The sequence below is a fragment of the Etheostoma spectabile genome, chromosome 17, assembly GCF_008692095.1.
Source record: "Etheostoma spectabile isolate EspeVRDwgs_2016 chromosome 17, UIUC_Espe_1.0, whole genome shotgun sequence".
Classification (NCBI taxonomy): domain Eukaryota; kingdom Metazoa; phylum Chordata; class Actinopteri; order Perciformes; family Percidae; genus Etheostoma; species Etheostoma spectabile.
The window spans coordinates 8,358,509-8,366,822 of NC_045749.1; the positions used below are offsets into that span (position 1 = coordinate 8,358,509).

Consider the following 8,314-nt stretch of genomic DNA (forward strand, 5'->3'; position numbering starts at 1 on the left):
TTAAAGTCCTTTGAACAAAAACACAATAACAAAGAAAAAAAAAGAGTGTTGCCAACAGGGAAGTTGTAGAGTGCCCCCTTGTGGACAAACTATGCAATGCCAACACTCATTACATGGTTGAGCGTCCGTTTTTATTTTATTTTTTAAATATTCAATTATCAAAATCATTTGTCATTATAAATGACAAATAATCGGCCACTATAAATGCCTAATATCGGCCAGCTGATATATCGGTCAGGCTCTAGTGTTTTTCTGTGCAAACTTTTTGCTGGTAATCTTCCATGCTGATGGGAAAGGAGATTTCAGCTCCTTGTTTCTTCAGCAAGTAGAGCAGCTGCCCGAGACTGTGATTACAGTAAAACCTTGTGAAGGGAGTGCTTGGCCTCTTCATCCTTGTCTCCACTCTCTGGGCTGCTACTGTTGTTATCCCATGTTCGTAGCACCTGTTTAGCTTCAGAGACACAGTGCTGGGAAGACACAGACTTCAGTGGCCTAATAAGCAACTGGAAGTTTTGAGCAGTAAAATATATTTTTTATGGCCATTAATTTAAATTCAATACCTAAGAAGGGGTTTGTTTATAATTATATTGGCGCTTAATGCAAATGACGTTATTGACTTATCTTGAAATCGTTGTCGTCTCATGGTTATATTACTTGTAATAATGGTGCCCTGCGGATCCAATTGAGGTTTTTATAGCCAACACAATGTGTGTAAAACTGACACTCATCACTCTTACCTTTACTGGTTGTCATAAGCTTAACTGGAGCGGCGTCTTATTGGTGCCAATGAGGTGCTCACTTCAGGGCTGTTAACAACTGCTGCCCCATGTTTACCTTAGGATATTGTGAATGTTCAGCACACAGCAAGGTGTAGAGGTCATCAATCTTATTTATACAGGTTTAGGCAGGTCTTTTTAAGTATATAAACTCTCCAGTGGAAGCACATTTGTATCCATCAAGTGAAAATGTTGCACTCAGAAACATTCCACATGCTGCCTTCCATACCAGTATTTCCATACAGTTTGCAAATGTCTAGCAAGCTGGTACGCTTCACTGCACCAGCAATGTTTGGTCTGAGTTTTTCATTGGACCTCATTGGTTTTATTTCTTCTATCCAGATTTTAAATCATTCCTCTCTCTCTTTAATTCTGCTCTCTTGAAAAAGTAAACTTCACATTGAGGGAACTTCAACATTCAGATTCATATCTAGTATATGATGTGCTTAGCAAATAAATCAATAACTTGTACTCCCATTTTTATTGGAGGTCAGGAGGGATGGATTACTGTAGCCATAGTTAGTACGAAAAAGTGACAGGGAACAAGACAACAGTGAATGACAGAGCACTAGTAAAATATTTATACTGTTATTCAAAAACTACTAAACAAAGTGAATCTGCACCAGCTCAAGTAATGACTGGTGTAACACACAGAAAGGGAGAAATCATGATGATGGATGTTTGACTTGGCCTGGACCAGCCTCTAACTCTCAATATTCAGCCCTATATTTCTTTGTTCCGATTAATTTTGCCGTCATCAATGGCTTGTTCATTATTCTGAGTAATGTAGTTTTGCACAGTATTGATTGCATTAATTAAACTAAAATATGTTTTTGTAGCACACTGATTTATCAACAACTCTCCACAGTAGCTTTGGAACATTGAAGCCTATGTGAAACTAACATTTCTCTTCATAAACATTTTGAGGTAATGTGAGCCAAATGTTTAGTCCTCTTCATAAACTCCATGGTTTTTTGAAGGGACTGGTCATTGCAAATTAAAGTTAAATAAAAGTGCAATTGCCCTCTGACATGTTTATGTATTGGCTTTAGTTTCATAATGCTTTAGTTAATGATCCTGAAAGTAGCTATTAAAAAAACATGTTTAGAGAGTGGTGACTACACACCTGTAATAATGTGTGAACTGCTTCTGTGGATCAAAGGAAACAGAGGAAAGGAACAAATGTCAAATACTTTAGCCACCAGGAAAAAGAAGCGGATACAGCAAAACAAAATTCAAAGATGACTTTTAAAGTAGTTTAAAAATCTTGAGGCTGGAAACAATGGTGCCATTCCACAATGCATCTTTTCCTTTTTAAAATAAACATTGCCTTCATGTTTTAAAAATAAAGTAGTCTTTGAATGTTTGCTATTGACTCTGGTAGTTTTCCACGCACTGAATTCTCCAAAGAGCATGTCAGCCTCCTAACAATGTAGCTTTCGTTGCTTTTATTGTTGCAGTGTAGGGAATTGAGGACAAAATGCAGAGATGACAAGCAGGCAGGAGAATGTTTAGTCGACAATTTTATTTTCACAAAGAGTCCAAAGAAACACAGGGACCCAAAATACCAAAGCAAAATCCAAAAACGTCCAAGGAAAACGAAAAACCAAAAAACAGGATCACAGAAACTGGTAAGACTCACAAGTAGAAGACAGATTACAGGGAGGAGGCGAACAGAGAACACACCATCTGGAAAACACAAAACAATCTGACCGGAGACAAAGGGAACACACAGGTTAAATACAGGAGGTAACGAGGTAACGAGCAAACGAGCAACAGATGATACACCAGGTGAGTCACATCAGGGCGGGGACGACAATCACAAAGGCAGGAAACACAAGGCAGGTAGTAAAACTAGAGACAAGGCAGCACAGAAAACCAGACTATCAAAATAAAACAGGAAACAGAACATACGGCCACTCACAAGAGAACACAAGACAGAAACTACAACACAAGACCTGGGTGGAAACTACAACACAAACACAAAGAGACCAGAAATAACCACAAAACCAGAGGAGGAGGAACAGAGAACAAAGCAGTATACCATAATTATAACATATTATTATTTTATTTAAAAAAAATAAATGTTGTCTGGAGCAGAGGCCTTTATGTACTATTGGATAAATGCGCACAACACCTGCAATGCTTTTACTCGTCAGTGTTTTTTGTGACACACACAAGGAAACAGTTTCACAACATTAAGGCATCACTATACAATGCAATTTGCTGTTATGGGTAATGATTGAAAAAGTGATGTCTGTCAGCGGGACATTTGATTGGATTTTTCAAATTGAAGGAATCCAAAGAATACCACATACTGTGGCATGTTGTATGCAATGGAGAATGGCATGATTGGGTTATAAGCAATGCTATTATACACAGGGAAGAATAGATAGAGCGCTGTCACATGTGTTCGGCAATAAAATTAATATTTATGTGTTTAAGAAAATTTGTAATTCCGGATGTGGATCTCCTGTGACAGTGGTTAGTGTAGACAAACACATCTGTTGTTGGCTCAATAAAAATGCTTCTTTAATTCTTGGATGCTAGTTCTTGCTATTTCAATTTTATATAGCCCAATATCACAATCACAAGTTGCCTCAAGGGGCTTTACAATCTGTGCAGCATATGACACCCTCTAACTGTAGACCCTCGATTTGTATGTGGAAAATCACTTTGCCTCTAAAAAATGAAAATAAAACTCAAAAGAGGGCTCCCTCTCCAGTGAGCATACAGTACACTCTGATTACATATCACTTAATATGCTCAGGCACATATATTTCTGGGATCAGTGATAATACCTTTTCATTATACCGGTAAGGGTGAAAGGATTCTTGATGAATGAAATTTTACTAATGTCACAACAAGAACCTCCTAATTTTAAACTAAATTAAAAGTGTTTGAAGTCTAATCACGGCGACTTAAAGTTAGATTAGATGTTGCTATGTGATCAGGTTCCTGTCAAAATTAATTTTGTCAGTCACTGAGTTCTTTTTAGGACTCTGCCCTAACATATTTGGTACATTTCAACTGAAAACTGCTGCATGTATTTTTTTTCTTTTCTTCAGTTGTTTGTTTCTGGCTGACACCTTCCCAGTTTTGTAATACAGCTCATCAAGCACATCATATGAGTTGAATTGTGTGTGAAGCACTCAGCTTTAACCTGACTGAAATCACATTTTTTGGCTTTGTAACGTTCCATCTCCAGAGATTGGAGGTTGAAGTGAGGTGAAGAACTTTCCAGTGTAAATGATTTATCTTTGCTACTTTATGCCTTATTCATATTACAGGTTTTTTGTGATGTTTTCCACTGGAGGAAGGAGACGGCCATGTCATGAGAACTAGATAAACCATATCAGACTATTTTTCTTTCAATTTAGGGTTTGAACGAGTGACAGAAATGTCGACAGTATTACGATTGTAGTTAGATTTGAGCCTTGGACATATTTAGGACATATTAGTGCTACACGTTTGTGGATCATCACTCAGTGTAATCTGCATTCAGCAATGTGTCTGCACTGCTGTTGTTTTGGCATCATGTCTGCTAATGGGCCTCTGTAATTTAGAGTGAAGTATAGGCCCCTATTTTATGAAACACCTGTCACAATTAATACAGTGTGAGGGATGTTTATCTAAATCAGAACTAATCACAAAGTACTGGTGGAGCAGCATTTTGCACAAGAGAGACTCTGGGTGTTGATAAAGGACACTTTTAAGGACCGCTAAGCACAAGGGAATTTGGAGTTGCTGATTGGCCGCTGTGCCAACCTGTTAGAGTATATAATATCTGTGCTGAGTGGCTGCCAACTGTGTTTTTGATAAGATTTGGGCAGAACTGCTGCGCAAAACAGCAGCATTTTTATAAGCCTACTATACAGTCTGTGCTGTGGTAAGAACTCCTGCACCATGTGTTCAGTTTAGTGTCTGACATGTTGTGCTTTTCTTCTGCTACTGAGGCATGAGTGATGTCAGTGTATGTAAAAGCATCCAAACAATAGTTGTTGATTTGATTTTGTGACAGTGAATGTGGCTTCAAAGTGTATTATAGCTTAATAAATTCAAATTCTTTTCTGTAAAACAAAATCAGCCTTTTTGATGCACTGTGTTTGTATGTATGTATGTATGTATGTATGTATGTATGTATGTATGTGTTTGCATGACATGCAGATGTCTTGAGGAAGAGGGTCCATTCATAATTTCATTCAAACCACATTTTGAACATAATACTATGTCTGTGTTTTATTTTTTCCTAAATAGTACCATTTAGAATTTAAACAGATCAAATATTGATCTTTAGTGTAATGTTACACTCATGGAACTAGTTCATTGTTTAGACAGCTGGTTTTTATTGTACAATTTCCCCTGATTCATCCGTCTTAAGTGTATTTGTTCTACCTGCATTTTAAATGTTGCCTCTTGTTGTACCTTCATTTTCTCATTCTTAAAGCAAGATAAAAACAGTACCTGCCTTTGGGTTTTCCTCTTTTCTCAGTTTGATTGACATTTCAGAAAGACAGAGGTAGTTGTAGAACTTGTACCAGGCTTGGGCAAGATGTAGACCAAGCCCTCTGGCTATACTCTGTAGAGAAAAATGAATCCCAGCCTAACAGACTCGCAGCCCCCAGGCCAGTGATCCTCAGCTGACATTTACATGAGTCTAAAGCAACAAAAGGTGTATGAAAAGAATTTTACTCCAGTTTTCTCCCCTTTCAGTGTACGTCTAAAGAAGTGTGTGTTTTAATACTTTATTGTCAGTGTTTACTCCATAGTGGGGTTCTCTTGTTGGTCAGGTTGAAAGTTGAGACAGAATTAGACAAGAGGGACGCATATGTGCAATGTTCATATGGGAATTGAAGTGTTTCATAATAGTAACAAGGAGGCAACAGACTGATTTTAAAGTAGAGTAAGTGAAACCTTCTTAGTCCATCCATTTACCCTTTACAATTAGCTCTTCACTCTTTTTATGTGCATGCCTACATATTAACAAATTGTACAAAACAATAATCTGTAACACTTTACTTGAAGTTTTCTACACAGGAAACAATAACAGAACCCCAAAACTAACAGAAACCATAACACAATTCAAAACAATGACAAAAATTGTCTACAATATTCTCCAGATTAACCTCAAATTACTGTATGCTGAAAGAATAGGCTGAAAGCATAATATGGCAAACTCAAACCCACAAGAGTTGTCCAGGCTTCTCCGTGGCCTGCCTTTAGCGGGGAGGGGAGATGGTTCCCTACATCTGCCGTATGCTTAAATAAGACTTGACGTACTCCAATAACTCAATTCACATCAACAGTATGCAAATAACTTTAGTCTTGTTGAGAGAACCATCTGGAAAGGTTTGAAACTTTACTTGCCATTCAAAAGGCCCTTTTCTTTATCCATTTCTGCTCAAGGAGCTTTGTTTGTGCTAGCCATCCACAAGGTACTGCTGCATCGCTTCCTGATTTCGGAGCAGCTTGAGGCCCAAATTAACTGGTTAAACTTATTAAACTGGTTATTATTGTGGTAATTATGACAGCACTGGTAGCATTTCAACAATGTAATACGTCCCAAGCTGGATGCATTGAGGTAGCCAACCACCAAAAGCTGTGTTAATTAAATTTTAAGTTTAAATTAAAGCTTAACCAAACAAAACAACTATTTTGATTTAGTCAAGATCATGAAATGTCAGATTCTCCTTGCTGGTATTTTTACTCCTTCATGTTTTGTGGATGGACCTATGGACCGGTATAAACCTTTAACACCTCTCCAGGGATTACTTCCATTTAGCAAAGTGATAATGATCTCAAACCTATTGCAGGAATGTATCTTGGCATGGCATGAAAGCTTTGTGGGAGAAGGGCAATGACATGAATCAGTGGAGTAGGTTTTAGGATCAGTCATCTGTATTGTGGTCATCTTTGTCAGCTGTTCAAACCCACTGACAATAACAGGCACAAGCCTTATCGAACATCTTTGTGAAAAGAGTCGTGGAAGTATTTTTGTACCCTTCGATCCAATTTCAAATCGGCTTTGGACAAGCTCAGCGGATTCTGAGGTGTTGCAGACATGGGGGAGATTTGGTGGAGGACTAGACAGCCTGACTACCTTAACTTTAGTGGTGTTTTTGGGATGAAAAGCAGGCCAGAAGCAAGAGAGGATGGATGGAATTGCCTGGCATGTCTCCATATGAACGTTTCTGGCAGGGTACTTTGATATAAAAAAAGGAAACTGTTTATTGGCTCCATAGCCTCTGTGTTTCTTTGAAATGTAATCATAACCCAAGCTGGGCATATTTATTGCATATACAGGCAACACACTAGAGTTGAGGGAGCTTAATATTTATCAATATTTATTCAGCTAAATATATGGTGTAAACATTAAAATACAATGGTTAAATCAGCTTGATTTAAAAGTCTGGATTCCTTGTTACAAGCTCAGTCAAAATCTCTTCAAATCGATGTGGCAAACAAGGACTTATTCTCCAGCAGTAGCAGAGGCACAATGCAAGACACCATTTTAGTACAGTTTTAGAATGTTGCTGCTTCAACAAATCTGCTTGCACTGAGGAGGATAAAGTAACACAGCAATTCAGCACTAAACACAAAGTACAGCTAAGGGTCATGTAAAAGTCATTCATTTACAGGTATTTGGCTTTAGGTTGTGTCCCAGCTGCCTTTAAACAGGCTGTGGTCTGGCCCTTACTTAAGAAGCCTAATCTTGACCCCACAGTGTTGTCTAATTTTAAACCAGTCTCTTTCAAAGGGTTTGAAAAAAGTTTTTTTATACAGTTACAACCCTTTTTACAACAGAAGTCTGCACTATTGAGAGTACATAATGATATTGTCTTGTCTGTAGATGTCGGGAACCCTACTGTTTTAGTCCTTTTGGACCTAACAGCGGCATTTGACACAGTGGACCATGCAGTCCTCCTCTCTCGCCTTGTGCATTGCGTAGGCTCACAGGCTCGGCACTCAAAAGGTTTAGCTCCTATTTGGCAAATAGGAGCTTTTCTGTTGTGATTGGTGACCTCTCCTCGTCAGTTGCTCCTCTCTCTTGTGGGGTACCCCAGGGATCCAATTTTCATATCTATTTGCCTATGAAAGCAAATGACAGTAAGTATGTCAGTAAACTCCCTGCTTAGTTGTATCACTGAAATTAAGTTGTGGCTATCAAAAAACTTTTTTAATTTGAATGAAGATAAAACGGAGTGTATTATTTTCAGTACTTCAATGCTCTCTATGTTGGTCTGAATCAGACGTTGATCTCACGTCTTCAACTTGGGCAAAATGCTGCTACTTCTTATTTTTAACAAATACATCTAGACGTGCACATATCACTCCTGTTCTCTAGACCCTGCATTGGCTCCCGGAGCATTTTTATAATAGACTTAAAGATTTTATTGTTTGTTAAAAAGGCTTTAAATGGTCTGGCCCCAGAGTATTTGTCTGAAATTTTAACTTTGCGGAAGCATAATTGGTCATTGCGGTCTTAAAATCAGCGAGTTTTAGAAGTCCCAAGGTCCAGGTATAAACGGTGGGGTGAT

At 38.2% G+C, this 8,314-nt stretch overlaps 1 protein-coding gene and 1 long non-coding RNA gene across 2 annotated transcripts in view; one reads left to right on the plus strand and one right to left on the minus strand.

Annotated features, from left to right (window-relative positions):
* LOC116705453 (uncharacterized) overlaps positions 1-628 on the minus strand; it is a 17,444-nt gene extending 16,816 nt beyond the window's left edge. Inside the window, exon 1 of the long non-coding RNA XR_004335941.1 lies at positions 618-628. This is a non-coding gene — a long non-coding RNA (uncharacterized LOC116705453). The remainder of the gene's footprint in view (positions 1-617) is intronic.
* Positions 1-8,314, plus strand: part of chrm3a (cholinergic receptor, muscarinic 3a) — an 84,076-nt gene that overhangs the window by 4,841 nt on the left and 70,921 nt on the right. The gene's annotated exons all lie outside the window — the stretch shown is intronic.